This window comes from Lolium perenne, chromosome 5 (genome assembly GCF_019359855.2).
Source record: "Lolium perenne isolate Kyuss_39 chromosome 5, Kyuss_2.0, whole genome shotgun sequence".
Lineage (NCBI taxonomy): Eukaryota > Viridiplantae > Streptophyta > Magnoliopsida > Poales > Poaceae > Lolium > Lolium perenne.
Window position 1 is genome coordinate 144,239,048 of NC_067248.2, and position 8,403 is coordinate 144,247,450.

Consider the following 8,403-nt stretch of genomic DNA (forward strand, 5'->3'; position numbering starts at 1 on the left):
TAACTACGTTGCTCGCCATCAACAAGGCTTCAGCACGAGCAACGCATGAACAACGAATAAATGTTACTGCCTAGATCGCAAGATGCGATCTAGGCAGCATGATGCTTACCCGGAAGAAACCCTCGAAACAAGGGAGTTGGCGATGCGCCTAGATTGGTTTGTGATGAACGTGATTGTTGTTTATTCCATAAACCCTAGATACATATTTATAGTCCGTAGACTTTCTGACGTGGGAATAATCCCAACCGTGCACGAGCCAAATTCTATCTAACCGACACGTATCCTACTATATTTACAGATACACGGGCAAACTAGCCCAAACTTTGTATACAAGGCCGATTCATGTATTTCTTCCAATTATATTCTTCAAGCCCATCTTTAATCGCGGCCCACCTCTGATCCGGTCAAATTTTGGTGATAACACATGCCCCCCTGGTTTTGGAAGTGTCAATTCCAAAATCACTCTGCTTTTCTTCGTCGGGTCATGTCGTGGCAGAGCAGAACCGTCGCAGTATCCTTCATCATGATGCCTTGCCTTCCCCACTTCTCCGCGTGACCTGGCCAATTTTTTTTTCTTTGGGCACCACTACCTCGGAAACTGCTGTGGCATTGAATCTCCACTATATCCCTCTATTTTAACCGCATCCTGCAGTTTCACCTCTTCATCCCCTTCGCATTAGCACTCCAAAAGCCCTCCTCTGCCACCATGTCTTCTTCCTCCTCCGCCTCATCGGGTCTTTCTTCCCTGTCCTCCCCCTCCCGCGAGCCGACACCGGAGTGGGACCCGGAGGAGGCCCACGAGGCCAACATTCGCCGCACCATAGAAAACGGGGAGGAGTCCAGTCACGACTTCTCCGTCTGGTCAGAGGACGACAAGTCCTCGACCGACGGGGAAAGTGACCTCCGCTTCCTTGCCGACGGGGAAACGGAGGAGGAGAGCGATGACGATCGCTTCTCTTGGGACGACTTCACCTCCTCCGAGGAGGAAGAGGAGGAGGAGGAGGAGGAGGAGGAGGACGACACCTCCTCCGATGAGCCGCCGGCCAAGCGCTTCTGCCCCTGGCCGGGGAACCTCAGCGACTTCGACAGCGACGACGACGCTGACGAGGAGGACGAGGACAACGAGGGCCCTGCCGACGGCCGCAGCAGCAGCGACGACGAGCCAGCCGGGAGTAGCGCCGACGACGGCGACGACGGCGACGACGAGGGCAGCGACGGCCCGTAGATAGGACCCTTAGCATAGGATCAGTAGTAGTAGATGGGGCAATGTATCCCCTGGTACTTCCTTTTGAGAGCAATCAGCTCTTTATGTAAGAAATCCATCTATCAATGAAAAATCGCTTTTGATTTGATTTTGCCGATTCCCTTATGTTAATTTAGCCGATTTCCCCTCATACTGACTTTGCCGATTGTCAACTTGGGCAATGCTCAATGAGCCGATGGCAACGCATCGGTCTTTCACAATCTATCCTTCATCTCTTCGATTGATGACTTTGAGATCTGGACAATGTGGAAAATCCATGCCTTCAGGAGAGCCTTAAGACCGTTGCTGAAACAACTTGACGCCGAAGCTGATACTTCTGCCGAACAGGTACCACTTGCTCGCAAATTTCCTTGCGATAGTTTCCAGTGATAACTTATAATCCCGCTCTGTTTCTTTGCAGCAACAAAATGGTCCAGAGCCTGTCAATGATGATGGATCCCCGTTCAAATTCCTCCCACCAGCACCAGTGGTTCTCTTCCGTAGGAACTTACCACCCTTAAAAAAGATTGCGATGCAGAGCCAACCGATTTCAATAAAATCGGCTGCCAGGAGTAAAGACTCTTCAGGGTCAGCTGCCCCCCGAGCCTCAGTCAGGGCGAGAACCGCAGTGAGAAAAGTAGCTGCCAGGAAAACTTTTATAACATGTCAGTGTCCCTTCATCCTACTCCTGCAGACCTTTACTGAAGACAATACCAGCGAGGAGACGCAGTTCAGCCGACGAGGCTCAAGCTCGGGCACCTCTGAGGACACCACCACGCAAAAACAGCCAGATGTGCCACCATCGGCTCCCAAGAAAAGGTCAGCCCCTGAACCTGCTGCCCTTCAAGCTCCAATCAAAACAGGGCAAGGAAGCTAACGCACCAAGAGTCAATGCACCAAGAGGGCTCGGAAGGATCAGCGAACCCCTTCCTCGAACCAAAAAGCTTCAAATGTAACAGCTCTCCAACTCCTCCTCGTTCAGCTCTTGCGCTTTGCTGCCCAGATCGGCTCCCCATCCTTTTTTGCAGACTGATGAAACTTCCAGTGGGGACGTCGAGGAAGTTCTGATGCCTTCCGCAACTCTGGAGGTAACAACCTCTAAAAGTGACATCGATCAAGTTGCCACCTTTGCCGAACCCCAGGCAGAGACGCCACAGCCGATTGCTTTGTCATCGGCTGTTCCCATGGTCATAGGAGAGGTATGCTCCCTTTGTTGGGCTCGCCCTTACCCTGATCTGCAGACTTATGCTGCTTTTGTTGCTTGTCAGGGCTGTGATTTCTCAGGCTTGCTGTCGTTCGATCCTGAACCTATCGAGCCGGACCACTCCACAGCACGTGATGAACCGAGCCCCGGCGTCATCGCTAACCAACTCCGATGCCTCAAAGTTCTCCTTTCTTCACCCATTGCGATACTAGTCGAAAACCCTGCGGAGGTGAAGAACATTCTTGAAGAAATCCAGCCTCACGTCCCAGTGATGCTGCAGTTGAAGCTCTGGCCAGTTGGCAAGGATGATGATGACAAGGTCGAGATCGCAGAGGTGGATCACGTCCGTGCTGGTGTACTCCACGCCTTAGAAACTTTCCTTCAGTAGGGCCCGCGCATGTGGCAGTTTGTGCTTGTAATTCTAAAGTCGATGGCTGTGCATCGGCTTTTATACTCTGAAGTTGATGCCCGTGCATCGGCTATGACTTGCATACTGTTGACTTCGATGTTTGTGCATCGGCTGTGATGATGATTTTTTTTTACTGGCCGATTTTTCTATCGGCCCCCGATATTTTACTGCACATGTGTCGCACATGTTCATCTGATTAGGTGCTCCCCGAGCCGAATCTGTCAGATAACTGCAGATATCGGCTCTGTAGTTAGCCAAGGTACTGTACTTGAACATCGGCATCGCCATGACTGATGTTGACTTCTTCCAGCTCGTCAGCCGACGTAAACCTCTATCCCCGCTTTCCGCCGCCCGTTAGATTGACGTTGAACACGGGCAGAACGTATAGTGAGGATAATTTTGGCCGATTTCTGGAATCGGCCTCCATGTTGATTGACTCGCTCAATGAAGGTTTTGCGACGTTTGTCCATAGATCTTTGGGGCCGATCACAAGGATCGGCCTCGCCACGTTTGTTCATAGTTTTTGCTCTTGTTACACGGTCAGGCCGGTGGATAAGACCAGCCTCACCCCGTTTCTCGTCACGTCGATGCGCTCGCAGTCGTCCAAAGTGATGCCTGAGAGTGGCTCTTGGCCTGCCGTCTCCCAAACGTTCATGCCAGCCGTTGAAATCTCGGCTGAGTCATCTGCGTGGACGACCTCTACTTCATCTCCATCCCACTGTATTAAACATTGGTGCATCGTGGATGGGATGCAACAATTGGCGTGGATCCAATCTCTCCCTAGCAGGACAGCATAGGTGCACTTGCTGTCGACAATAAAGAACGTCGTAGGGATGGTCTTTCTTCCTACGGTCAGATCCACGTTCAGAACACCTTGCGCTTCAGATGCTTGGCCGTTGAAATCGCTCAGTGTAACGTTGGTCTTGATCAGATCCGAGCTAGAGCGTCCCAACCGACGTAGCATGGAGTATGGCATAATGTTGACTGCCGCTCCGGTGTCCACCAGCATCTTGTTGACAGGCTGCCCATTGATATAACCTCGTAGGTACAGGGCCTTCAGGTGTCTGTAGCTTCTTTCTCGTGGCTTCTCAAAGATAACTGGCCGTGGGCCGCAGTCAAGTTGTGCCACAGGTGCTTCGCCCAATCCTAGAGCACAAAACTCCGCTGGAAGGATGAACACCATGTTTGTGCCAGCCGACGTCTCATCATCGGCTTTCCTTTGTTTGGGACGCCACTCTTTCTTTTGTGGTCGACCTTCTTCGTCCAGAGTTCGCTGAATTTTCGCGGCCAGATCAGGCCGCGCCTTCCTTAACGTGTGCAGGTATAACCTTTCAGCTTCCTCCAACCCACGTAGCCGCTGAACCCTACGCTTTTGGGAACGGCTGAGTCCATCAGGGCACCACCTTGGCCGGTGGTACTTATCTTCTTCTTCTTCATCGTCGTCTTCTAATTCCCCGAGATCTTCCACCCGAGAGGACTCAGCGTACTTGTTCTGAGATGGGAGCGGCCCTAGACGTTTGAATACTGACACGTCTCCTGCACCCTTCTTCTTCTCTTTACATTCTGGGCAGTTGCCGATTGTAGGTAATCGGCTCATTCCTGAATCCCAGCAGTGTCTGAAGAAAGGACAGTCCTAGTGCCTATATCCACGTCGTCTTGTTCCCTTGACTTCTCCTTGGCATGGCGCTCATATCTCTCCTCGTCGCGATCATGCCGGCGGTCTCTCCTGGCGTCTCTGCTAGCCAGACGATCTCTTTCGTCGTCGTCGTCATATCGCCGGCGTTGGTCGTATTGACTCACGTATTTGTTGAGGAGGTGATCAGAGAGAGGTCGCTGATATCGCACATTCTTCACTTCTCCCTCTGTGACGTAGCGCTTGCCATCGTGCCGGAGCCGATCGCGTGGAGCGGCTTCCTCTTTGTCCTTGTTATGAGAGCAGCTGCCCTCGTCTCTGTCCTTATCAGAGTGGTGCCCAGGTCCTACCATGTTGATGCTGAACGAGAAACTTGGCTGGCACCTCCCAGGGTAAGTGCACTCCACCATGTTAACGGCGGGGAAGGGGTGCGTGTCGACTTTCATGGCGTACTGGCTAAAAATTAACCGCCCTTGTTCTATCGCCATTTGGATCTGCTGACGCCACACCCTGCAGTCGTTGGTGGTATGGGTGAACGTGTTATGCCACTTGCAGTATGGCTTTCCGTTCAGCTCCTGTGCCGTGGGGATTTTGTGGCCTTCGGGTAACTTTAGCTGCTTCTCCTTAAGTAAGAGGTCGAAAATTTGCTCAGCTTTAGTCACGTCGAATTCAAACCCTCTTGGAGGACCTTGTGGCTTAACCCACTTGCAGGACACGGGGCTTGCCCCCCCGAGTCCATTCAGCCACTGCTACCTCTTGATCTCCCGCAGAGCCTTCATCTTCATCTGCCTCAACCAGGACCACCGCACGCTTGAATTTATCCTGGTATACCTCTGGGTGGCGCTGTTCATATAACGACAGCTTCTGCACCATATTCGCCAGTGAAGGGTACTCTGCTTGGGAGGCCACATCCTTGATCGGTGATGCAAGACCCACCACCGCCAACTCGACTGCTTCTTTTTCAGTCACACGAGCCGAATAGCATCGGTTCCTAACAGTCCTGAAGCGCTGGATGTATTCTGGTACCGTTTCTCCGCGCTTCTGTCGCACTTGTGCTAGATCGGCAATGCTAGGCTCGGAAGACTCTGAGTGATACTGTAGGTGGAACTGTTCTTCCAACTGCTTCCAAGTCCGGATTGAGTCTGGTGGCAGCGATGTGTACCACCCAAAAGCCGATCCTGTGAGGGATAGTGCGAAGAACCTCACACGTAGTTCATCTGATGCTGAGATCGTGCCCAGCTGTGCCAAATATCGGCTCACATGCTCGATTGAGCTGGAGCCATCTGACCCACTAAACTTGGAGAATTCGGGGAGCCGATATTTGGGTGGTAGTGGGATCAAATCGTACTCGTTGGGGTACGGCTTGGAATAGCCGATTGCCCTCCTTTTCGGCACCATGCCGAACTGGTCTCTTAAGATCGTACTGATCTGATCCGCGGTAATGGCTGCAGGAGTCGAACTCTGAAGGTTCGCTGGAGTGGTATACTTAGCCAGCCACGCTTGCTTCTCAAGCTCTGAGCCAACTGCAGTAGTTGAGCTCTGGAGGTTCGTCGGAGTGGCATACTTAGCTAGCCACGTCTGCTTCTCAAGATCTGTTCCAGAAGTTCCTCCTGCTGTTCTAGAAGTCCCTGCTGTTGCAGTCTGGTTTGAGAGAACCCAGCTGCTGCAGTCTGGCACGTATGTGCACGTGTATCCGTGAGGGATCTCCTTAGGCGCCTCATACAAGAACTGGTAATCACTAGGGTCACCACCGATCTTGTAGACGACGTATGCCGATGAACTCGGCACCTCTGGTGCTGCCAACGCGAACGGCAGCGGTGGTCGGGACTGGAGTGGTATCTCTCCTTGGTGAGTCCCCAGAGCTGGTCCTGACGGAGAATACTGATGGCTCATGATTTCCTGGATCACCCGAAGGGCGACACGCTCCAAAGTGTTCACCAGGCTCTCAGAATGGCGGTGCAGCGAATGAGCTACCATGAAATTAATCTCCTGACGCAGAGACCTGGTGCGTTCTTCTGAAGGGGTAGACAGATCCACTCCATCGAGCGCGCCTTCAGGCGAGAACCCCTTCCACCTGATGCCGTGTGAGCGGGTTCTCTGGAAAGAGCCGATGAGGTCGGCTTCGAGGATAGCTTTGACCTCGTCATACTTCTTCTTGAGCTCCTCAGTCAGATCCTCGTACGTGACCGGAGTACCTTCCGCCATCTCAGATGTAGACGGCGATGCAGTTGATGTCGAAGACTGTCCCACTGGGCTTGCCAGAATGTGTTGCGGTCAGAAACCCACCGGCGAGCAGCGACGGGCAACACAGTAGAGCCAGGAGGCTGCCAAGACTGCGGCTGGCCCTGGTCCCTCGAGCGACGGCCCGCAAAGACTCGGCACGCACGTCCGATGCTGGTGCAAGGGCGTGCCACCTGACCTATACCTGGTCAGGAAGGTGATGGATTTGCCTCGCTTAGTTTCCTGCATGGCATACACGTAAACATTAAATACGAGCCTCGATCGGCTCTCAGGTTATCCTGTGAATCGGCTCAAGGAGCCGATCCACCCATGATTCGTACGAGGTGTACGATCACATGGTGGTCCTGCTTGATCGAAATAAAGCTAAAACGACCTACTACGATTTAGGGTTTTCACCACATAATCGGAACATCCTACGCGTGATTGAGCCTGGCGGCCACGCACGGTGATCATAAACCGACCCTAGACAAGGCCTAAAAACCAACATGAAGTTGATCCCCGGAACATCCTGTCTAGGGCTAGCAAACTACACCCTACGTGCCACTGGATCCTTCAACCCGTTTGTAAGGCCTAACTATGCAGATATTAAACTAATCCTTGAAGAACAAGGAGCAATCATAACGGATCGGATCTACTAAATAATGATCAAGCGGGGTGCCGCCCCTACACCTAAGATAGGCGTAAGGGCGGCTAGACGTCTAAGGGTTGCATGGACGAAAGCATGTAACACGACGGAACAATGCTAACCCTAACACATCTATGATAACTACGTTGCTCGCCATCAACAAGGCTTCAGCACGAGCAACGCATGAAAAACGAATAAACGTTACTGCCTAGATCGCAAGATGCGATCTAGGCAGCATGATGCTTACCCGGAAGAAACCCTCGAAACAAGGGAGTTGGCGATGCGCCTAGATTGGTTTGTGATGAACGTGATTGTTGTTTATTCCATAAACCCTAGATACATATTTATAGTCCGTAGACTTTCCGACGTGGGAATAATCCCAACCGTGCACGAGCCAAATTCTATCTAACCGACACGTATCCTACTATATTTACAGATACACGGGCAAACTAGCCCAAACTTTGTATACAAGGCCGATTCATGTATTTCTTCCAATTATATTCTTCAAGCCCATCTTTAATCGCGGCCCACCTCTTATCCGGTCAAATTCTGGTCATAACAGAAACCTCCAGAGCGGTACCTCAGAGCGGTACCAGTTGGGCAGCGGTACTACCGCTCCTGGTACCGGTAGTACCGCTATGGCTAAAACTGTTTTTCCTCTTTGCCTCTCCTACCATGTTACCTCGCGACACACACACAAAACCAGAAAATCTAAGAACTACGCTTCAGTCTTCCGATCATAATGTGTTCAGCGAGGGCACCGTACACTTTGCAAACCTATCAAAGACAATCTTTGTGCACGGTTAGAATAATTCGAGTGTTGTTATCAAACATACAAAACACGGGATATGGATCTTGCTCTTACAAACGCAGCATTTGCCTTATTTGTTTCCAACCTTTTCTTAAATTATTTTGACTCCGTGCTGTACTTCACGAATTCGTCCCAGTGATTTTTTACCTTCTTTGTCTTTCTTGATAAGGCCGCGCAATCTTTTCTTGTGGTTCTTGAATAGTTCGGCCATCTTCTTCTTGGCAAAGTCACGGACTT